Here is a 24,763-nt window from a genome sequence, read left to right on the forward strand (position 1 = left end):
AGATTACATTTAAAAGTCAATCAAATACCTTAAAGAACAAGCCAGGTGACTCCCTTATTTGAAATGTATTCCTACACACAGGGACATGTAAGCATGAAGCTTTAGAAATTACAAACCAGATGAAGGAGCAAGGAGTATTCATCTGTTCTGTATGTAGAATACTGTAAAATTTCTTTGTGTTGTCTAAAAGTGAGATAGAGCATTGGAGTGACAAAGATAAATTATCAAACCTGGGAGGGGTGGTTGACACACCAGAATCTGTGTTGTCATTCAGTGAGACCTGGACAGGCTGGAGAGCTGGCAGAGAGGAATTTAATGAAATTCAACAAGGCCAAGAGTAGAGTCCTACACCTGGGCAACCATAACACCCATAACACCCTGCACCAGTACAGATTAAGACCTGACATGCTGGAAAGAAGGTCCATGGAGAAGGACCTCAGAGTGCTGATGGACAATGAGCCATCAATGTGCTCTTGTGGCTATGAAGCCCAAGGTTATCCAGGGAAGCATTAAGAGGAGGGTGACCTGCAGGTCGAGGGAGATTCTCCTTTCCCTCTATTCTGCCCTAGTAAAATCACATCTAGAGCATGGTGCAAAGTTCTGGATGCCACAGTTCGTGAGAGACAGGGAACTACTGAGGAGAGTCTAATCAATGAGGATGATTAGGAGACAGGAATATCTGTCTGATGGAGAAAGGTTGAGACCTGGGGCTGTTTAGTCTGGAGAAGAGAAGGCTAAGAGAGGATCGTATTAATGGTTACAAACATCTGAATGGTGTCAAGAAGAAGGGTCCAGCCTCTTTACAGTGGTGTCCTGTGAAAGGATGAGGGTTAACAGACACAAACTGGAATACAGGAGATTCCACCTCCACATGAAGAAAAACTTCTTTATTGTGAGGGTGCCAGAGCACTGGAGCAGGCTGCCCAGAGAGATTGTGCAGTCTCTTTCTCTGGAGGCTTTCCAAACCTGTCTGGATGTGTTCCTCTGCAACCTGCCTTAAATGATCCTGCTCTGGTGCAGTGGTTGTGCTTGATAATTTCCAGAGGTTCCTTCTAACCATTCCTATTCTGTGATTCTGTGATTTTGTGAAATGTCTGATAAACTTTCATTTTTGGTCTCTGAAGAACATTATGAAAATAGTAATTGCAGGAAGAACTTGCATGCCCTACACTTTCCTCCTCATCAAAATATTTCTACTGCTTGTTTCCTCTGGAAGCTACCCATAAAGGTGGCTGAGCAAGAGCACTTTATATATTGTGGAATCTGTCACTCTTAATAACTATGTTAGAACAACTTACAGAAGTTTTACTCACATACATTCTGTTGACAAGGTTCAGTGTGAACATTTGTTATCCACTGCAAAATGCAGTTAATAAACAAAAAATGTAATAAATGGTGCATAAAATTTTGTTTGACAACACCTCATTAGAGAAAATGCTTTAAAAGGCCTCAGCTAATATTATGTGTTCAAAAGGCAACAGAAGGAAACACATTTATTTAGCAGAGTCGAGATATTAATTTAGCTGCTGTTTCTATGCACATCTGTAGCATTCATAAGGCAAGAAAACATCAAAAGTATTTAACAACTCAGCTTATTGTTTTCAATTATGCAGTTGCAGATCTAGAACACGTATAAAACTGTCATATTAACAAGGAAATGCACAAAACAGTGATTTTCAGCTTGCATTCTGTTTGTGGAATGATGCTACTGCATCTGCTAGATGGAGTCAGCCATTCCTTTTCAAAACCGCAAGCAGTCTAAAGCAGATTTTGTTGAACATTGCTCTGCTGTTGACACCATTGACTAGGAACATAAGTCACAAGATAGTACCATAAATTCAGTTGCCATTATTAGCTCTGGGCACAAACTGGATTGCTAGATATAGGGAAAGCAAAATAAGATTTATAGATTCTGTTTGATTCAGATAAGGATCCAAAAACATTTAGGGTGGATATTGGGATGGATTCAGAAAGAGAAGAGTATTCCAGATAATGTGCAGAGGTCAGACTTTTAGGGGCTGAAAGATGTTTCCAGGACATCCAAAAGCAGCTAAATGTTTGATTGAAGTAGTTGTTTTCACTATTAAAGCTTTTGATGTCCTTGATCAAAGTATATTCTGAAATGCAGTGAAAATGCAGTGACATTATACGCATTTGCACTGCACTAACCTGATAGTGGTTCGCTGTCACAGGAGAACATCCTGAGAAAGCAATGATTTGGGGTTGTTTTGGCTAACTAAGCATATCCTAGAAATGAAGGAGCTCATCACAGCTCTAAACAGTACTGCTCAAAACAAATTGAGGCAGGACATTTGGTTCAGAAATGTGTTTGTTAGGTTGCTCCAATTAGGTTTGTTTAGGGTTTTTTGTCTCCTTTTCACAAGGTTCATTGCTGGGCTGGGCATTAGAAAAGTGACCTTCATACTCTCTGAACCTTCTCATTCCCAAAGGGAAAGAGATAGGGAACAAAGTAGAGAGATATATTTATTGTTAAACTAAACCATCTTTAATGAACAAAGGAACAATAACATTAAATATATATAAATGTATACAGAACCAATAGAGTGAGTCAGGGTTGGAAGGGACCTCAAGGACCATCTAGATCCAACCCCCCTGCCATGGACAGGGACACCTCACACTACATCAGGCTGGCCAGAGCCTCATCCAGCCTGGCTGCAAACACCTCCAGGGATGGGGCCTCAACCCCTCTCTGGGCAACCTGTTTCAAGCTCTAGCCACTCCCATGGGGAAGAACTTCTTCCTCACGTCCAGCCTGAATCTCCCCACTTCCAGGTTTGTTCCATTCTCCCTAGTTCAGTCACTCCCTGATATCCTAAAAAGTCCCTCACCAGCTTTCATATAGGCCCCCTTCAGATACTGGAAGGTCACAAGAAGGTCACCTTGGAGCCTTCTCTTCTCCAGACTGAACAACCCCAACTCTCTCAGTCTCCCCTCATAACAGAGGGGAACACAGAATTTCAGTAAGAAAAGCAATTTTGAAACTCACAAGCAGGTTTTCGTTTATCAGCAAATAGTTTTATTATACTAAAGTTATATTTTGTAGGGATATTTATAGGTGCTTTGCTATGTTTTGACTTTGACTTACGGTATCATGCAGCCTGCTATGGTTGAATGTGCTTTAGGAGGGGTGTTGGACTAGATCCTCAGAGGTCCTTTCCAACACCCATCATACTGGGATTCTGTATTTACAGAAGAATTCATTGCAAAAAGATAAGGATGTGACTAAGACAATTAAGATATAGGAAATTTTAGTTAATTTGCTCATGCTAATTGTAGTATTTAAAAGTGGTAGCACAAAGTGTTTTAATTTAGTTGTCTGAAACTAGACAGTGAAAAACAGACTATTTTTAACCGCCCTAATTTTAAAATCATCATATTCCCTTTATTTCCATTGGATTTGTAGAACATATTAGTCATGTTGTATAGTTCAACCAATCACCAAGTGATAGAACAACAGGAAATGGCCTCAAGTTGCACCAAGGGATGGATATCAGGAAGAATTTCTTCACTGAAAGTGTTCTTAGGCATTGGAAAGACTTGCCCAGGGAGGTGGTGGAGTCCTCATCCTTGGAGGTATTCAAAAGTCTTGTAGTACTTAGCTTGTCAGTGTTAGGCTAATGATTGGATTGGTGATATGAAAGGTCCTTTGCAATTTAGATAATTTGTGTTGTTTAGCTGTGTGACCTATTTTGTCCGCCCTCATAAGGAAACTTATTCCTGATCTGGCCTTCTTGTGAGAATATATTTGAGAATGCATGTGCAGGTGAATTGATATGGAGATGGTCACCAATAAACTAGCTCTAAAATGATTAGGTTTTTTTTTTTCTACATGTTCTCTGAATGTGTTCTGAATACAAGCCCAAGTTGTAATATTTTACTGTGGGGATTGGAGAAGAGAAAGAGTTAATTGCTTTTGCCTTGGAGCCTGTAACACAGCTTGCTGATAAAGAAACACATACCCTCAATTACAAAGAGGCCTTGGGAAAGACTGGGCTAGGAGGCAGACAGATATCTGGGATTTCTGTGTTTTCTTCAGCTTTCCTCAGTAGTGTCAGAAGTTTTGAATTGCTTAGCCAATCACTGTTCAGATAAGTTTTGATTTGCTGACATGGAAAAGTACTGCTAGACTCATGCTTGCTCTGGGCTGTAGTAGAAATATAAACAGTGTATTCTCACAATAAAGCAGATCCTGCCCTTCCTCTGAGCTATCCACAGTGTCCAACCTCTCCTTCCAAGATGCCACAGGGGTTCGTGCCTCAGTGTGCTACAATTTACAATAGTAACTCTGAAAAACTCTCAAGGGCTGTTTAGTCTTAAGAAGAGGAGACTGAGAGGGGATCTGATCAATGTCTATAAATATGTGAGGGGTGGGTGTCAGGAGGAGGGGGCCAGGCTCTTTTCCATGGTACACAGTGATAGGACAAGGAACAATGGGTTCAAACTAGAACATAGAACATTTCATCTCAACATGAGGAGAAACTTCTTTCCAGTCAGGGTGACAGAACCCTGGAACAGGCTGCCCAGGGGGTTTGTGGAGTCTCCCTCTCTAAAGACTTTCAAAACCCACCTGGATGTGTTCCTGTGCAGACTATCCTAGGTGATCCTGCTTTGGCAGGGGGGTTGGACCTGATGATTTCTTGAGGTCCCTACCAACCTCTGATATACTGTGAGACTGTGAAACACAATGAATTACAAAGCTTGCAGAATATATTCAATGTACTGATTAATTTCTGAAGAGTCAGTATGTCACCTGGGGACTGCAAGACCCAACATCAGCCCTAGAGAAGCTCAGAGGAGTAATTAATGATATTGATATATATAAACATGCACTTATACTCCTGTTCTTACATCTGTGACTTGCTCTAAGTTCAGTGAAAGTTTTCTTGATTTACGTCCCTCTCACATAAGGCCTCATAGTTACACGACATGAAGATGTTATTTAAATTAGTCTGAAAATAAATATTAAGCCAATCTAAATGTATAAAAACGGATCTCTCAGACAAACAGCTTGCAAGGTATTGAGCTCTCTGGGCTGCCTTCACATCTCATATTGGGCATGTTGTCTTCTGCAGCGTGGGCTTCCAAGCACTTCACTGTAAGACCCTGCATACAAGCAGTATGTGCACATGGTCTGCTCAAGCAGCTCACATGATACATCTATTTAAAGCTATCATTTTGCTCTATACCTTCCCACAGATGTAAATTACAGCTAACTTTTTTTCTATACAGTGCTCTTAAATGTAATAATTTCTCTGCTTCATTTTTATGGGGTAAATGGAGTGTAGAACTGACTCTCGATGCTTGATGTATATTTGGCAGGAGGTCAAAATTAATCAGAATAAACACCCAGAAGAAAATGCCAAATGCAAGAAAATAACACCAGTGTAAAATGTTTTAATACAAATAAAGTGATTGAAGTTAGTGGAAACAATCCTTGGGAAACAATCCTTGATTTTTTCTTATAATAAATGAAGAATGATTTTATAATACGTTATAGATGGTGTTGTGCCTTCCAACTAGGGAATACACAACCTGAATAGAAACAGTTCTTTGTCTCCATGTCATGGCAGACAGAGTGTGGAGGAAGGCTGGTGACAGAGGACAGGGGGTAATTAAGATTGACACTCTCTCTTCCAAGAGCCTGTTCCTACCATTTTCTACAATTTCATTTGCATTCTTTAATTGAAACAACAGGTGCCAGCTCTTGCTCTAAGAGGCACTGTGATGCAGCCATCCTATCAAACTACACCTCCAAAGTGATTTTGGATCCTTGACCTTCAGCCATGAGTGGCAGAACTGGCAGCACTGAACAAATTGTCTTCCTAAACCAGAGGGAGAGAGAGATCCTCATGGTACCCTGCCTCATCTCTTCTCTCATCACATTTAGGTGCTTCATATTAAGAAATCACAGCAGCAGAGGTTTGACCTCATGTCTGATGTACACTTCACTGCCTGAGTCCTTCCTTCTTTCTCATCCACTGCCTTACCCCTGGCTGGTATCTTCATGGCCCAGCAAAGTTGAAAAACTTTATGCAGAATATAGATACTGCACATTGAGAGGGTCTCCCACTCCAGGGCACTGGGTGGTTAGGCCATGTCCTGAGAGGCTGAAGGAAGTGATAATGCTCAGTGAGGTGAAGGAGCAACATAAACATGTGTTTCCTATACTTCTGTTGGGTTACCAAAGAAAACACAGCAAAGGACAGAAGGGAGATATCTCTGACTCCCTCACCATTTTTTTTGTCATGTCCAGCCCAGCAAATGTTTTCTTTAAAATCTTGTGTGATGGGCAAAGAGGTTTTCTCATGGATTATAGACTCATAGATCGTAGAATGACTTGGAAAAGGCTTTTGAAGGTCATCTAGTCCAACTTCCCCTGCAGTCAGCAGGGACATCTTCAACTAGAGCAGACTGCTTAAAGCCCTGTTCAACCTGACCCAGAATGGTTCCACTTCTATAGGCAACCTGAGCCAGGGTTCACCACCCTCAGTCTCAAACATTTTTCCCTTCCCTCCAGTCTGAATCTCCTTCTTTTAATTTGAATCCATCACCCCTTGTCCTGTCAAAACAGGCCCTGATAAAAAAGTCTTTTCCCACCTTTCTTATAGATCCCATTTAAATGCTTAAAGATGTGAAGGAGACCCTTAGCTGTGCTGCAGGAAACTCTGCTAAGAACAGACATGGTAAATACCTACAGAATTTCAAGAGGGACACCAAATTTTAAACTGTTCTGCTTATGCATTTTAAAATAAATCTTAGCTGATGTGTTTCTTAGCTGTCTCTGAAGTAATGACATCATGGCTGCCATAACACACTGTGAAGAACATCTGACTCTAATTTCCTGCATCTTCTAGTGAAGAATAAAATGTAAAGAATTATTTATATTGAGTTAATGAAATTATCCCCAAAAGATACTTAAGCTCCCATTTACTTCATCTAATGTTTGAAACTAGGTGGCAGACATTTATGTTCACACAGCTGCTGCTTGATCTTATCGTCATCATCATCATCATTATTGTCTCCCATGAACATAATTACTCTTTATGTAATATGTAAATTTAAATACAATCTGTAATGGCATTTTAACAACTCCTGAGAAGTAAATGCTTACTTTCTGTAGCCTGGTTTAAATGATGTTAGCAAGTAAATACACACTGTGTAAGGATGGGAACTGTTATTTCACAGCAGTCAGGTATAAAAAAAAAAAAAGAAAAGAAAATTGTTGCCATAGAATTAAACCTAAAACCAATCAGGCCATAACTGGTTTTATGTTCTGTAATGAGCAAGGAGGTTAAGCTGGGCTCAGTGACATTTACCCAACTTCCTTGATTTCTTGTTTCAGATGAAAGTCACATAAAAGCTTGTGACTCCATGGGGGGGGAAAAAAAAAAAAAAAAAAAAAGTAGATAAAGATTAAAAGTTTTGGCTCAGTTCTGTTTTCAAGCTTTTTGACTGAAAGTGTGAAAATTTAAAAGTTATAAAAGACGTGTATAGATTATAAATGATGTGTTTGAAAATGCAGACCAGTCCTTCAAAAAAAATCAGGTCTGCTGCAAATGGGGCTAATGAGTATCTTGAGAAGCACAATGTACAAAATACAAGCATGCAGATGTGGCTTCCACAGGCAGATGTTTGCAATCACAGCTTAATGAAACTAACTGATTTTAACATGACAAGTAACAGATAGCTCTCTGTAACACATGTACCTGTGACTTCCCACTAGTGAGAGGCTTTCTTCTTTAAAAAGCACCACAATGTGTGAAAAAATGCTGTTGACTTGTGTGTTGCAGGCACTTCACACCATCTGCAGCAGTGCAGCCTTTCCTTCTCCTGTGCTACAGGGAACCAGGCACAACATGTTTTGAAGTGGGACAATCTGTGAAGAAGAAACACATATTGCCATCTGAGAAGAGCCAGCAGATAACAAGACACCTACACTACCTACATGTTGTCTGCTCTTCACTGGAACTGCGTAAGCTACTGAAAAAGTCATCCAGTTTTGGGGCTGTGCATTTAATTTTCTTTCCCTGCTAAAGCCAAAAAAAAAAAAAAAGAGGGATAAAAGCCACCAAAAACCAACAAACCTGCCCCCCAAACCCCAAACCCCAAACCATCAGATGCTTAGTATGTGATAAACCTCCATGACATCTGTGTAAAGTGGAAAGGAAGACCATTTTCCATTAAACTCCTGCTAGTAAGGAAGAAGTCTTTGCTTCCAGATCTTAATGGGAAGTCAGATAAAGTAACTTATGGGACTGTCGTTGTGGTGTGAAATGATGGGAAGATCAAGAGAGCAGGTCCTGTTTTCACTTTCACTATCTGGGTTAGAAGCATTCTCTTGCCTCTGCTTCCTGATGGATTGATGAGTGTGATGTACAATGCTGGGCAGTCAGGGAAAAAATGAACCATGTTAGGAAGTCAGAATAATTTCAGTGCAGTTTCCAGAAGACCCCAGTTATAACTGGACTTTGAAGGGAACCACAGTTACCCTCTTGAACCTTCCATAAGTAGCATCAGTATGTCATAGACTCATAGAATCATTTTGGTGGGAAAAGACCTTTAAGGTGTTCCTTTACTCAGCACTGGTGAGACTGCAACTCTCAAACTACATTTTAAGAAGGACTCTGAGGTGCTGGGTCAGGTGCTGGCAATGAAGCTGCTGAGGGGTTTGGCCAGCAAGTATTAGGAGGAAAGGTAGAAGGATCTGGGATTATTTAGCCCAAAAGTGGCTAAGAGGAGATCTTATTGCTCTCTACAGTTACCTGAAAGGTGGTTATAGTCAGGCTGGTGTTGGCCTCTTGTCCTGAGTGACTAACAACAGGACAAGAAGAAATGACTTCAAGGATTTTTTAGGGTGGATATTAGGAAAAATTTCTTTCCTGAAAGAGTAGTCAGGCATTGGAACAGGATGCCCAGGGAGGTGGTGGAGTTGCCATCCCTGGAGGTGCTCAAAAATACAAGTAAATCTGGCACTTTGGACATGGTGTAGTGGTCATGGAGGTGTCAGACAGAGGTCTTTTATAACCACAATGATTCTATAATTAATAATGAGGTATCCCTGCTACATGGAGCAGCCTCCGGAGAAAACATTCCCTTAAGGCTATGAGGTGTGCTGCCTGCACCACTGGGCACTGGCTGTCTCCTGCTGAAGAGGTGCTAAGAAAACTCAAATTAATGTTCTTGATTTGTGCTGAAAATTGCATGACATTCCACCATTGCTATGAAAAAGGTTATTAGTTCTGCAAAAGCTACTCTATCATTTCACAAAGTCATTTTCCATTGCTGAAACATATTTGAATTAAATTAACTTCTGAATAAAAAATTAACTGAAGTATTTAATGGATGGCATTAAGGGTCAAAATTTGGCATTAAGAATTCTCTTCTTTTTTAGGTTTTTAAAGGAAACCATAAGTGAAAATGTAGTTTACTTCCACCTTCTTTTGTGTAACCTTTTGTTAAGTATATATATATAAATTACTACCTATAAAAATATTAATGTGTTTATCATCAGCATCAGCAAATGTTTTCCACATCTTAAAACCAATTCTGTTTTCTTTGATTCTCTTTATATCTGGAGTGGAAAGTGAGTGCAGAAAGATAATGCATCATAGATCATTTTGTTTGACTTCTGTGAAGAGAAGCAGTTTACTTTGAGGTATTTGTTTTGTAATAAAGAGTTAAAGCTAACCTTTTTTGTTTTGTTTTATTTTGTGGAAGATGTTACATAGCTGCATTTCATAAAAGCACTTAAGATTGATTACTGAATACTGGAAATGCATCTACAGTTCTCAAAGTTTTAGAAATAAAACTAGTTAGCCACAAAAAGAAAACTTGGTGTTTATCTACATCATGGAATATTCTGAAGGCAGTAGTTGTTGATGAAGTCTATAGTGAGGTGTGTATTTTGCACTGCTGTTGGGGAAATAGTTCTGCTTTTGGACAGCAAGTGCTGTCCAAAAAAAAAAAATCCTTGAAAGGAGGCACCACTGAGATGTAAAATAAGTAAAAATCTCAGTTTATTTCTAAATTTTCTTTGAGAATTCATCAATTATCCCCAGCTTCTGAGCAAATCCACTAAGGTACATTTAGCACCTTCACAGTTTCTAGAGCATGGTGAATTGCAAGGTGTGTTTTTCCTCATGCTGGAGTGCAGTTCTTGAGTCCTGAAGCCAGAGCTGTTCAGGGAGAGTGCCCAGAGACTGTCAATTTAAGTTCAGCTTCAGGGATATGCATTAATTTGTGCATTAACCCATGCAGGTCTGAGAACTTGCCTGGGTTCTTCAAGTAGGAGCAGATCTACTGAGGTTAAACCAAATAGAAGATGGATAAGTTTCAAAACACCCTTGAGATGCATGCACAACCACAGTACCAAAACATTTATTTATCTGCTTGCTTGCTGACTTCATTTTAGGTAGGATTTAACAGTAATTTATACAAGAACCCACTCATTATTTACCTGTTGCACCGTGTACTAGAAATGCAGCTCTGCTGCTTAATTCTTCTTCACTTACTTGTTGTCTTTCAGCACTATGGGCCTTAATAGTCATGGTTTTATTGTAAACATACACAGACTTCAGAAACAGCCAAGTTTACAGCCCGTCAAAATTTTGAAATGGAAAACAATAGGGAAAAGTGATGATCAGTACCTAAAGCATGCTTGTACTATGTTATAAAAAGTATAAAATTTACCTGAAAATTAAAAGCCACCTTCTTCCTATGTATAGTGGTTATTTGTATCTCATTCTTTAAAACTTTCTTAGAAAACTGTTCATCTTCATCTTATCTGTTAAATTAGCCTTTTGAAAACTTCTTTCTTTTTTCTTGTAGTGTTTTTTATGCTCAGAAATAACATTATAGCTTTATATTAAACAAAAGGTAAAATTCAATGAAAAAAAAAAAAAAACCAAACCCAAAAGTAACCAACCTTCAAACAGTTCCAGTTCACTTATATTTTTATTGCTATTTTACAATATTTTTTTAAAGCATAGAGTTTAGCCTTTTAGCAGTCTTGCAGACACAATATTTGTTGAAATTACATGAAACAGAGATTATGAAACAGAGCTGTGAGATTAGCTCTCTGTGTGTTTGTGTGTGTGTGCAGCAGAGATGCCACAGACATTTTCCATGCCATGTCCTGTTGGCTATGCAGAACATTTTTTCTATCAATATCACTTAACTTTAGATGCAATTAATGTGTATGTCTACCAATTTTCCAATAAAATAAACAGCTCATACTGTTTAAACACATCTCTCTAGTTGGATTCCTATTGAAAACCTCTAAATTCTTTTAAATTCCCATTTCTATGCCTCTCATGAAGCCAAGCTGATAAAAAAGCTTGTCTTTCTGATCTTGATCTGTTTAATCAGGGCATTGTGGTGATGGATTAAGTCTAAAGTTCTATGCAGCACCATCCTGCAATGATAGAAGAATTAAAAATAGCACAGCACTACTTAAATTTTAAATAAACTTTTTTAAAAAACATTTGGTACCACATAATACATGACCACAACATGTTCATCATAGTTTGTAGTAAAAATGGCTTTGAGAGCTATGAATTTATTTCTATATATTGCAACTGGTTTGGAATCACAAATGATAGGAATTGTAAGGTACCTCTGAAAATCATCTAGTCCACCTGCCTGCTAAGCAGGATCACCCATGGCAGCTTGCCCAGGATCACAATTTCCAGAAAGGTCTGGAATGTCTCCAGAGAAGGAGACTCTGCAACTTCTCTGGGCTGCCTGCTCCAGGGCTCTGGCACCCTCACAGCAAGGAATCATAGAATCGTAGAATGGTCTGGGTTGGAAGGGACCTCTGAAGGTTATCTAGTCCAACCCCCTCTACAGTCATCAGGGGCATCATTAACCAGATTATGTTGCCCAGAGCTCTCTCTAGCCTCACCTTGAATTTCTCCAGGGATGGGGCCCCAACCATCTCCTTGGTCATCCTGTCCCAGTGTTCCACCACCTTTATGGTAAAGAACTTGTTCTTAATATCCCATCTAAATCTATTCTTCTCTAGTTTGAAGCCATTGGCCCTCATCCTATCACTATAGGCCTTTGTAAACAGTTCCCTTTCCCCGTTTCCTTCAGGTACTGGAAGGTTTTTATTACATCTCTCTGGAGCATTCTCTTCTCCAGGCTGAACAACCCCAGCTCCCTCAGCCTGCCTTCATATCAGAGGTGCTCCAACACCTTGATAATTTTTGTGGTCCTCCTCTGGACCCGTTGCATCAGGTCTACGTCCTGATGAGCTGTGAAAGAGCAGTTTCAATCAAATTGCTTACAAGGAGTGATCTGGCAGAGAACAGTCAGCACCAAAAACTGGTAGAAAGTAATAATGAAGGATGCAAATATATTATGTCACTGAATCACAGGGTTATGATCTTGTTGCAATTACAGAGCCATGGTGGGACAGCTGCCATGACTGGAATACAGTTATGGAAGCTATGTTCTTTTCAGGAAGGACACACTGACAAGACCAGGTGGTGGAGTTGCTCTCTATGTGAATAAGCAACTGGAATGTGTTGAGCTCAACCCAGGGGGAGATGATAGAAGCATTGAAAGCTTATGGGTAAGAGTGAAGGGACACACAAACACGGATGATACGGTTGTGAGGGTTTACTACAGACCACCGAACCAGGAAGAAGCTACTGAGGAGGCCTTCTACAGGCAGCTGGAAATAGCATCAAGATCAAGTGCCCTGGTGCTTGTGGGTGACTTCAACCACTTGGATATTAGTTGGAAAGATCACACAGCCAAGCACAAACAGTCCAAAAGGTTCCTGCAGTGGACTGATGACAACTTTCTCCTGCAAGTAGTTGAAAAACAAACAAGGAGGAGTGCAATGCTGGACCTAATATTAACAAACAAAGAAGGAATGGTTGTAGATGTCAAGGCTGGGGGTAATCTTGGTTGCAGTGACCATGACATGTTAGAGTTTAATATCAACGGACAAAGAAGCAGGGTGATAAGTAAAATTTCAACCCTGGACTTTAAAAGAGCCAACTTTGCCCTCTTCAAGACTCTACTAGGAAATATCCAGTGGACTAGGGCTCTGGAAGGAAGGGGGGCCCAAGAGAGCTGGTTGATGTTCAAACATTACCTCCTCCAAGCTCAAGAGAAATGTATTTCCTTGGGAAAAAAAATCAAGTAAGGCAAGCAGAAGACCTGCATGGATAAGCAAGGGACTCTTCGTAAAACTCAAAACCAAAAAGGAGGTTTACAATATGTGGAAAAAAGGAATGGTCAGTTGGGAGGATTATAGAGATGTAGCCAGAGAATGTAGAGATGGATCAAGGAAAGCCAAGGCCTTCCGGGAACTTAATATCACCAGAAGGTGAAAGAGAACAAGAGTTTTTTCAAATTTATCAGTGATAAAAGGAAGAGCAGGGAAAAGGTGAGCCCACTGCTGAATGGGGAGATGGGAGATACAGTAACCGATGATGCAGAGATAGCAGAGTTGCTGAATGCCTTCTTTGCCACAGTCTTCACTCCTAAAACCAGCCCTCAGGAACCTCAGTCTCTAGAAGCAAGGGAACAGAACCGGAGAGATGTGGACATTCCACTGGTCAGTCAGGAAAGGGTTACAGATCTCCTATACCATCTCAAGACACACAAATCCATGGCCCCGATGGGATGAGTCCACGAGAGCTGAGAGAGCTGGCTGATACTGTTGCTGAACCTCTCTCCATCATCTTTGAAAAGTCATGGAGAACAGGAGAGGTGCCTGACGTCTGGAAGAAAGCAAATGTCACTCCAGTCTTCAAAAAAGGCAAGAAACAGGACCCAGGCAATTACAGACCAGTCAGCCTCACTTCCATCCCTGGAAAGATGATGGAGTAGCTCATCCTGGAGGTTATCTCTAACCACATGGAAGACAAGAAGGTTATCAGGAGTAGCCAACATAGATTTAACAAGGGGAAATCCTGCCTTACTGATAGCCTTCTATGAAGTTATGACCAAGTGGGTAGATGAGGGCAGAGCAGTGGATGTCATATGTCTTGACTTCAGTAAAGCTTTCGATACAGTCTCCCATAACGTCCTCATAGAAAAGCTCAGGAGATGTGGCACAGATGGTTGGTCAGTAAGGTGGATTGAAAACTGGCTCCACAAGAGAGTTCAGAGGGTCATTATCAGTGGTACAGAGTCAACTTGGAGGCCTGTGGCCAGTGGTGTCCCCCAGTACTGAGTCCAGTTTTGTTCAATATCTTTATCAATGACCTGGCTGAGGGCATTGAGAGTACCCTCAGCAAGTTCTGATGATACAAAACTGGAGGGAGTTGGCTGACACCTGTCAGGCTGTGCTGCCATCCAACATGACCTGGACAGGCTGAGAGCTGGCTGCAGGCAAACCTCATGGAGTTTAATAAGGACAAGTGCAAGGTCCTCCATCTGGGGAGAAATAACATCAGGCACCTGCCGTGATGTGAGAGACAGGACAAGGCCTGATGCAAGCCAAGTGTCGATTTATTGTACAAAGCTTTTTCTTTATATAGGTTAACATAATGTCAGAAGGCAGCTTGTAACTGGTCATTGGTATGTCCATACTGCAGTTATAAATTCATGATTGGCTACAGAGAGAAAATATCACACAAACACATATATTTTTCAGAAGGCTTAAGCAAACGTCAAGCAAGAGATAAAGGGATTCCATAATTCTGTCCTAAGTTTTGCTTTGTTCTTGTGATCAGGTCCCTGCATAACTCCCTTAGGTCACAGTGACTGCTGGGAGTCAACCTATCTATGTTTTCCTTTCTAGCTGCACTATGTTCCCAGGGTTTGGTACCCACCAGGGTTAAAACATCTCCTTCTATCAGTAAGACAGTGTCTGGGGTTCTGGTCCCTAAATCAATTCCTTCAGGCATCAGGACAGGTTAGGGACTGCCCTGCTGGAAAGCAGCTCCACACAGAAAGACCTTGGAGTGCTGGTGGACAGCAAGTTCTCCATGGAACAACACTGTGCTCTTGTGGCCAAGAGAGCCAATAGGATCCTGGGGTGTATCAAGAGGGATGTGTCCAGCAGGGCTAGGGAAGTTCTTCTACCTCTCTACTCTGCCCTGGTGAGACCACACCTGCAATACTGTGGAGTTTGGGGCTCCCCAGTTCAAGAGAGACAGAGACCTGCTGGAGAGGATCCAACGGAGAGCCACAAGGATGATTAGGGGACTTGAGCATCTCCCCTATGAAGAGAGACTGAGAGCCCTGGGGCTGTTTAGTCTGGAGAAGAGAAGACTGAGAGGGGATCTGATCAATGTCTATAAATATGTGAGGGGTGGGTGTCAAGTGGAGGGGGCCAGGCTCTTTTCGGTGGTTCACAGTAATAAGAGAAGGAACAATGGGTTCAAACTAGACCATAGAAGATTTCACCTCAACATGAGGAGAAATTTCTTTACATTGAGGGTGACAGAACCCTGGAACAGGCTGCCCAGGGGGGTTGTAGAGTCTCCTTCTCTAAAGACTTTCAAAACCCATCTGGATGCGTTCCTGTGTGGACTATCCCAGGTGATCCTGCTCTGGCAGGGGGGTTGGACCTGATGATCTCTTGAGGTCCATTCCAACCTCTGATATACTGTGATGCCGTGATACTGTGTGAACTTAACTTCTCTGTCTGAAGTGGCCAAATGTTTACCATTTATCACAAACCAAGGTAATGCACCCTCCCTCTTACAGGATCACTGAAGTAACTTGTAGGAAGCTTCACAGTTTTGCTTGGCATAAGGTTGTGCTTTGAATCTGAGCTCTAACATAGAGAACTGCTGCAAAGCCCTTGACTCATTCACATAAGCAAAACTTCTAAAGAAGTATTTCAGATCTTCCAACCATATTGAAAAGATTTTTATTTTTATCCCCATCTTTTCCTCATCCTCAGATGGAACTTCCTGGGTTCTACTTTGCGTCCATTGCCCCTTGTCCTGTCACTGACCACCACTGGAAAGAGCCTGCCTCCATCCTTTTGACACTCAACTTTCAGCTATTGATCAGCATTGAGAAGATGTCCTTTCAGTTTGCTCTTTTCCAGGTTGAAAAGCCCCATGTCTCTCAGCCTTTCCTTGTAAGAGAGATGCTCCTGGTCCCTCAGTATTTTTGTAGCCTCCACCAGACTCCTTACAGTAGCTAGAAAGAGTGTTCAAACCCGCATGGTGGAAAGGGTGGAATGTGAGGGGCATTTGGCATTGCTTCTTCATAGTTAAATGGTAGCTGAATTAACCCTGATTGCTTGGGAATAATTCATGGCACAAGGGAATCCAGGTTTGTAATAGATATTGCACAACACAAAGCAGTAAAGCAAAATGCACAAAATTTTGACTTTGAATGTATGCATGCAATCAGAATATTTGAGGCCAAAATTAGTTCTGCTTTATTTAACAGAAGTCCAGAAGACAAACATGTATGGATCTACAACACTGGTCAACAGCCTGTTAGGAAGATGAAGGAAATACCACTAATATTAAATTCATTTGGCTGTAGAACTTCCATTTCATACCATTCCATCATAAGAGTCAGATCAAAGATACCTGTTTGTTTTTTTTTATTTCCCTTTTCACTGTTATTTTCATCTCTTTGTGAGTGGGTTGAAGAGTTAATAAAATTCCATTGCTACAAGAGGTCATTTTTCAACTAAACACAACAGTTCAAAGTGGGAAGTGAAATGAATGCCAAGGAAATGTTTAATGAGGTGGCATTCTGGATGCACTCTTTGAAGAACATTTAGCAGATTTGTTTGATAGCTTTAGAGCTCACAGGAAAGAATAAACCAAACACAACACTAGTGATGACTCTCACAGCTGCATTCAGCTCAAACGTGGCCACTCCACTTGGAATTACAAACAAATCTGATACTGAATTAACTAATGTCATGGAAATGTTCCCATGCATTTTGCACAGCAAAATGCTCAGGAAAAAAACAGCACTTCCTTCAGCCTAAGCATTAGGAAGGTAAGTTTGAATCTGCTTGTTCATCTTAAAACAGTTACAGCTTTCAGCATTCTTACTGAAGAAGTCGTGTTGAAACACTACAGAACTGCAATTTAACCACAGCTCACACCAGTTAGATCTTTACACTTCTGTCTTTTGACAGCAACTGCAGAAAACTGTACTTAGAAACTGTCATTACATGTATTGATTTTATTTAAAAGAAGAGGCTGGTGTAACTAGCTTTGCATGTCAATATGTGGTTGCCAGTGCCTGCTACTCAAGGACAGTGTTCATCTCAGCTTCTGTATCTCAACATGCAAAGCTTGGAATTCAGTCTTGGGATCAACTGTGCTTGGAAGTGCAAGAAATCATAGACACCTAAATGTAGTGGAGATGACTGAGACTTTTTAAAGTTTACTCCTTTAGTAGATGCTATATGATTCAATCAGAAAATAAGAAAGTAATATTGTTGGGGTTTGACATTCTTCTCCATTTTTGCACCATGCTAATAAAAAAAAATATATTATAAGCTCTGGTTTCCTACGACACTCATGATGCTGCATGGATGCTATACCTTGAGCTCAACATACAAATTTTGCAGGATAAAAAAATGGAGAAAGGCAAAGTCATTAGAGAGAAGAAAGCAGAAACAAGAATAAATTTTAAAAGGACTATTTTAAAAAGTGGATTAGGTGATTACCCTTCCCCCAGCATTTCTCTTGGTTAGGGTTCAGTTTTCAAAGCTGTGCAACTCAGTTGTGTCTCCTGCTTGATCCTTTAGAGAGGCCACAGCATCTGCAGCATTTTGAGGGTTTTTCTAGAGAAATGGTGACTATTGGTATTTGAACTGGATAGGAGTCACCATCCTGTCCTCTTTGAATCCTTCAAGGTCACAGATGAATTGTTTCATTTGTCTGGTATCTTGAAATAAACTTTATCAGTCTTGATGACTTAAAAACAACTAACAACCTACATCCTCCCTAACCTGCTCTTTCCCTACAGCAGCTGGAATTTTACCCCTTCTAGATAACTGCTGGCCATGATGGCTGTTTTCAAAGAACTGAAAGATAAAACCAAATTAAACTCTTTTGCTAGAGTGAGATTAGCACGTTGTTTCCTTTCTCCTGAGCAGTGAACCAGCCCTTCTCTTTGTTTTCTGCCTCATTACTACTGTACTTGCGATGTATTTTCCAGCTACCTTTATGTCCCTGGTGACATCTGAACTTGGTTTGTACCTTAAGGACATGACAAGAGCTCCTAGTGAGACATATCTAAAGTCCACCTGGCCTTTTATCCTGTCCCCAACCTGACCCAATAGAAGGTATTCAGAAAATAGTATAAGAACTGGGCAGGTGTATATTAATTTTTAATCATCATCTCGTAGTTAAGGAACATCCTGACAAAGAAGTTGCATCCTTGCATATAATAGCTATATACAGCTGTATAGCCTTTTATATAGTGGATTTCTTTCCCCCCTAGTGAACTTTCCCCACAGTTTAAAGGCATTGCATACTCAATATTCTTCAGTATGAAGTTCCATAGCTAAACCATGCACTGTCAGAAATAACCTTCCTCACTCTGTATTAAACCTACCACCCACAAACTTACTAGTTTGTCTGTTTTTTTCCTTTTGGTCCTTGTTTCTCCCATGTTTTGTTAATTTGCACTTCTGGGGTGTGCCAGCTTTTGTGTCATTTTTATGCCTCTATGTAGTACATTTCACCCAACTGAAGCTCCCTTTCAGATGTTGACATCATTAGACTTCATGTGCTGTGAAGAGGTTTGGGTTTGATGAGGTAACACATCCCAACTCTACTTCTCCCAAAACCACCTCCTCTGGATGCTATACAAACACCTTAACAGTTTGCTTAAATTGGTTGTCTCACTTCAAGGCAGTTAAAAGTTGGAGGAAACAGATTTTTTTGTCAGCTATTTGATTGTAGTTAGTTCAAGGAGATCATAGAATCTTTCTGGTTGGAAAAGACCTCAGACATCATCAAGTTCAAGTAGTGTGTGACTCTGCCAGGTCTGGTGCTAAATGATGTCGCTAAACACCACATCTCTGACTCTTAAACAACTCCAGGGATGAATCATAGAATCATAGAATCAAGAAGGTTGGAAAAGACCTCAGAGTGCCTCCTGTCACTGCCATATAAGTTACACCTCCGGTGTCCCGAGTGTCCAACTCAGTAAGATGGACACAGGGAACAGCGTATTTCTACCCATAAATCCTGCGCCCTATCAATCCATCTGCAAAGTCATTCCCTGTCTGTTTTCTCCCTCTCTGCTCCCATGGGAGATGCTTCCCTATCGAGTAATGGTGGTGGAGTATCTCAAGGCCTCTTAGGCCTATCTAGGCCTAATGTCAGGAGGAAAAAGGAGGGGGGGGCAGTCTCAGACCTGGCCAGCCTGAGACTAGCCTAGCAGTGGGGGGGAAGAAAGAGCCCTGGGGGTTTGGGTATATCTTCAGGTGGGGAAAAGGGAAGGATTGGGAGGCCTTTGAGTGTTGTGTAAGGGATTCTGTACACTTTGGGATTCTTTGCCACTATGCTTGTAGTGTTTTGTAGTTTCACCAACTGCTTTTCCATTTAAACTTTCCGTCACACTCCAATCCATTTGTGTAAGTGTCACTCTTTTGTCCCTTTCGGGGCAAGAGAGGATCTGTCTGGCCTCAAACCAGTACAAGCTCCAAGGGAACTGAATCCCAGAAGAGACTGCAGCCCCGCGAGGGAACACACAAGAGAGAGGCCTCCTAGACCTGTTTGAGCCAAGGGCAAGCTCCAGACTGCGACTGGGCACGACAAGAGAGAGGCTCCTTAGCCCTCTCCGAGCCAAGGACTGATCAAATCACAGCCACAGCATCTGGGAAGACACCAGACAGAGGAGCAAGTTGTGAGTCCCTGGGCAATCTGCCACAGAATCCCACTTGTGGGAAACCACAGCTCACAGCACCTGTATGTCCAATTGCTGTATTGGAAAGGTTAGATCTGTGCTTAAATCATTTAACTGTCTTTAGATGTGCAGTGTAAAATCCACAACTGAATAATTGGACCTGTGAATGCATTTTGTAAATAAGTTATGGTGGTGTTTGAAGAGACTACTGCCAGGAAATATTAATTATAAAATATATAAAAATATACATTTTTATTACAGAAACAGCACTTGTCCTTGTTAATCCTCATACAATTGATCTCAGCCTGTCCAGATCTCTCTGCACAGCTTTCCTACCCTTGACCAGATCAACACTCCCACCCAATCTGATGTCATGAGTGCATCTGAGTATGCAAATAATTGGATATAAAAGTAAGAGAAAGCAGGGTAGTATCTGTTGGGCTCTGTAAAAACAGAGTTTTAGAGAGTCCAGCTGGAGCTGGGTGCAATACAAGGTTTCCTTTGCACGCATGGTTTTAATGGGCATAAATACCAAAAGAGTAATGAGCACAAACGACCAAAATAGCTATAATGTACCCATTGCTGTTTGGCATCTTCAGACTGACAGTGTTTATGGAGAAACTAAGAAAAGTACAGAATGGTTAAAATCTTGTGGAATATTTTCCTCCACCAAGAACTACTTTATTAAGAATATTATTATTTTAAACAAATGGAATTGCTATTACTAATCAATATATTAACAACACACATTAGATGGAGAAACAATCAAAACTTGCAACTCAAAGAAAGAAACACCCTTCTCAGTAAGTCTGTTAATTCAACTTTAAAGATGTCAGAAAATACTCAATCTTTTATCTTGACACTCTTTCTGATGACTGAGTCAGGACAACATCCTGAGCCTTCCTTTCCAAATAGTGGGAAAGCAAATGTCAGCCTGCTGTAAGAAAAACTAATCCTACTCATCAACAACATGACCCTTTGTTATATTCCTCAAGGAAGCTTCAGTTCCAAAGCCATTTAGCCAGCTCCTTTTCTAAACACTCCATATGCAACATAAACCAGAGGCCATTGCCTCTATCATCAAAGATCTTTTAAGAGACACGTTGTTTAAAGTTATCGCAGCCACGGAAGAGAATTCTGTGTTTGCAATCACGGAAACTGACAAAAGATTTATTCCTTAGCTAGGTATGTAGGTATGTGCTCAGTAGCATGGGATAACCCTCCATGACTTAGCCTGGAGAAGATGAGGCTCAGGGGAGACCTTCTTGCAGTCTACAGGCGAAGAAGGAGAGATTTGCCACTGGAATGTGCTGCCCAGAGAGGTGGTTGAGTTACCATCCCTGAAAGTGTTTAAAATAAGACTGGATGAGGCACTTAGTGCCATGGTTTAGTTGATTAGATGATATTGGGTGATAGGCTGGACTAGATGATCTTGAAGGTCTTTTCTGACCTGTTTAATTCTGTCATTCTGTGATTCTGTGACTTCCCTTAGGGAAGAATGGAATTTTGCCTGTTTTGTTCACAGTCATTTCCGAAAGTTAAAGAGTAAAGCAACATGCAAGACTGATTTGTGCACAACATCAGAATTAAGGCTCTGCTCATCTTTGGAAATCATTGCCCAAGTAATGCTCCATATAACTGAAGACCATGTGAAAATATAACATGGGAAATAAAAACAGTCATTTCATACAGAGCTGTGTATACAACTATTTTTATTCTTAATGAGAATATTCACTGTTATTTGTAGAGTTTATCTCGAAAAGCACTGTTTGGGGCTTTTTTTTCTTTCCTTCCTGCTGAAAAAAAAATAAATGGGAAATGTTTCAGCTGTACGTGCTGTATCTCCTACTCCATTGTGAAGAGTGGCTGAAAGAACCAAAGACACATAAAACAGCTGTGCCCTATTAGCAATCTGTCAGATAGTTGTAAGCAATATATTACCAGTCAGAGTGAACAAATACCCACATCCCCTATTCTTCACAACAGAATCTTGCATGCCCATTTTATGAACAGATGTGTTGTTGTAATCACAAACAATGCAGTCATTCAAGGGGAAAAAAATAAATAAAACAAAATAAAACTCAAAACCAGAAAGAAACTTTTTTCAGTTGGACTAAAAAAAAATCCACTTCTATAATATAATCAAAATCTTTTTATGTGGGCCTAAGGAGTCATTTGAGGAATGATGTCCTATGAAGGTGACTTGCCAAGGCACAGGGGTAGGAAAGACACAATTTTGGAGATACCACATTGCAATCTGGAGATCCTAATTTTCTTCTGTTGACCATGGCGGTCTCTCTTCTGGATTTAAGCTGGAGCTCAGAGAGATGGATCCCACTTTGGACTCCTTTGCAACCACGCTAGAGAGTCAGGTACAGTCAGTCACCACTACAGGCTTCTCCGCAGCACCAGCAGAAAGGGAGGAGCCAGTCAGCCCAGGCTGCCCCCATCATTAAATGGTATTTTCAAAGTGTTGTTCTTATAGCCTATTTTAGATGGCTACCTTTGCCTGGGAAGAATTATTGCTGAAAATTATTCTTGTGTTTATCCAAATGATCCCCACCACTGGTTTCCCTTTGGCCAAGGTGCACTGGGGTTGCAACTTTGACAGTCGTCTATAAAGTCATACATTTTCCAATATGATTAAATATTTTAAAGGATTGTGAGTTGCACAACAGTTGTGGTTCAGGCTCTGATCTTGGTATTTTAGCTGCAGATTCCAGTGAGGCTCTTGCATCAAAACCCCAGCTCTACTCCCCTGAAGTAATTCAGAGCTTGAATGCTTTTAAACCAGCTAGAGATCCCAACTTCCATGACAGCATCAGTCAAATGCTCTTGTGAAACTTATGATAGAGAATGGGACTATCCTTGTTACTAATGCACATTAACATTTATGCATACATACTTGTTACTGTAAAAACCATGACTGAAAATTTCATGTGTCTGTTTTGCTTTTATGCCAAACTACGATATTTCATAGTGGGAGAAGAAAAAAGTATGGGGATGTAACAGTGTGAGAGCTGAAATCCCTCCCCACACCAACATTAACCAGGCTATCTCAGTCTGGAAGCAAATGAAAGCTGTATTTACAAGCAAATCTACAATCTATGATGAAATTCAATGAATAAATACAAATAGACACTATTCACAACATTCACAAATATGTACAATCAACAGAAAAGCACAAGCAAGCTCTCTTTTCTTCCCCCAGGGGACCTTCCCCAAGGGGCCTCCCCCCTCAGCCAGAAAGATTCCCCCCAGACCCCCCTGGCAGAAGGCAGAGAGTCAAGAAGCAGAGAGGCTGTTAGACTTAGCCTGTCAAAGTCAGTGTGTTATCTTCAGCCAGAAAAGAAGCAATAGCAGACAGAAGCCCAGCAAGCCGAGTCCCAGACTGCCCAACTCCCCAGCCTTGTTTTGAGTAGTAGTTCTTAAACATTTCTATCTCTCTAATGGAAGTGTTTAGAATAATTATTATTTTGCTTTCTTACACCCAATGGTGATTTATTTACATTCTTTCACTTTCTCAGCTCAAATTTTGTGAAGAAAAATTAAAAACACAGTCTTAAAACCATCACAGGGGACTAACTGTTAAGTCTCAGATATTCATACATTGTCAGTGTTGCACTAACCCTTAAAAACAACTAAGTACTCAAAACTGGGAAATAAATTAATTAATGAACTGCAAACTTTGTTTTGTGGTATTTGCAGAACTTTATTTTGCAAGTGGGACTCCTTTTCCTGGCCCATTTGTGTTTCACACAAAAAACATTTATTTTCCCCTCTTCCTGACAACACAGGAAGCAGGTTTAAATACATGGTAAAGCAGGGTCCTGTCAACACCATTTCAAAGTGAGCAGAAGCTGTACTTTGGACTTGCACCTAAATGTAATTTGAAGATGTAACCATGAACTAAACCATATTTATGCAAGCATTTGTAGTAACAGCTCACAAGCTTCACAGGGTGTTTTATTCTTATTAGTTCAATTGTACTTCTGGTTTGTCACTTGTTATCTTACCCAGCCTATAAATATTCCTGACAGATAGGAAATCTAATCCATTTTGCCATCATCCTTCACATTAAGCACACATCCTCTGCTGTCCTACTGGGGGAGAAGTAAAATCTAAGGATTCTTTAAAACCCTTCATTATTTTAAAATTCTACACTACAGTACATTAAAATTAAAACTAAAATTAAAATTAAAAGCCCTACACCCTACATTACTTGATGAGCTTTACAGAAATTGTCATAATCATGTGTGGGGTTTTTAATGACTGCTTCTTGTAAAATACTTTTGGTAGTGCAAGATCAAAGCAAAGCAGAGATGTCTGTTAGGAGATGATAATTCAGGTAAACACACTCAATGGTAAAAATGCAAATGTTGAAATGTGATTGACTTTGTTTCTATTTAATGCTTATTTTTCCTGCCAAAGTAATGACAAGTTCAAACTAATTATAGACCTGCTATAAAATAAATTGAAACTACTGTAAATCAACCTGTTTCCATTTTTTTCAACTTAACCTAGATCTCACATGGGAAAACACAGCTCAAAGGTTTCATCTACTCATCCCTCTTTTGTTCTCCAGGAATCTGATAAAGAGCTCAAAAGAAATTAGCCCAGCTATAAATACTTCCCAAATAATTCTGCCATCAATTCAAATCATACAGGAACATACCATCCTGTTTAGCCTGGAGAAGAGGAGGCTCAGGGGTGACCTCATTACTGTCTACAACTACCTGAGGGGAGGTTGTAGGCAGGTGGGGTTGGTCTCTTCTCCCAGGCAACCAGCAGCAGAACGAGGGGACACAGTCTCACATTGTGCCAGGGGAGGTATAGGCTGGATGTTAGGAGGAAGTTCTTCACTGAGGGAGTGAATGTGCTGCCCAGGGAGGTGGTGGAGTCACCATTGGGAGGATGCCCTGGGATGATCTTG

The sequence above is a fragment of the Indicator indicator genome, chromosome Z (genome assembly GCF_027791375.1).
Source record: "Indicator indicator isolate 239-I01 chromosome Z, UM_Iind_1.1, whole genome shotgun sequence".
NCBI classification, from domain to species: Eukaryota; Metazoa; Chordata; class Aves; order Piciformes; family Indicatoridae; genus Indicator; species Indicator indicator.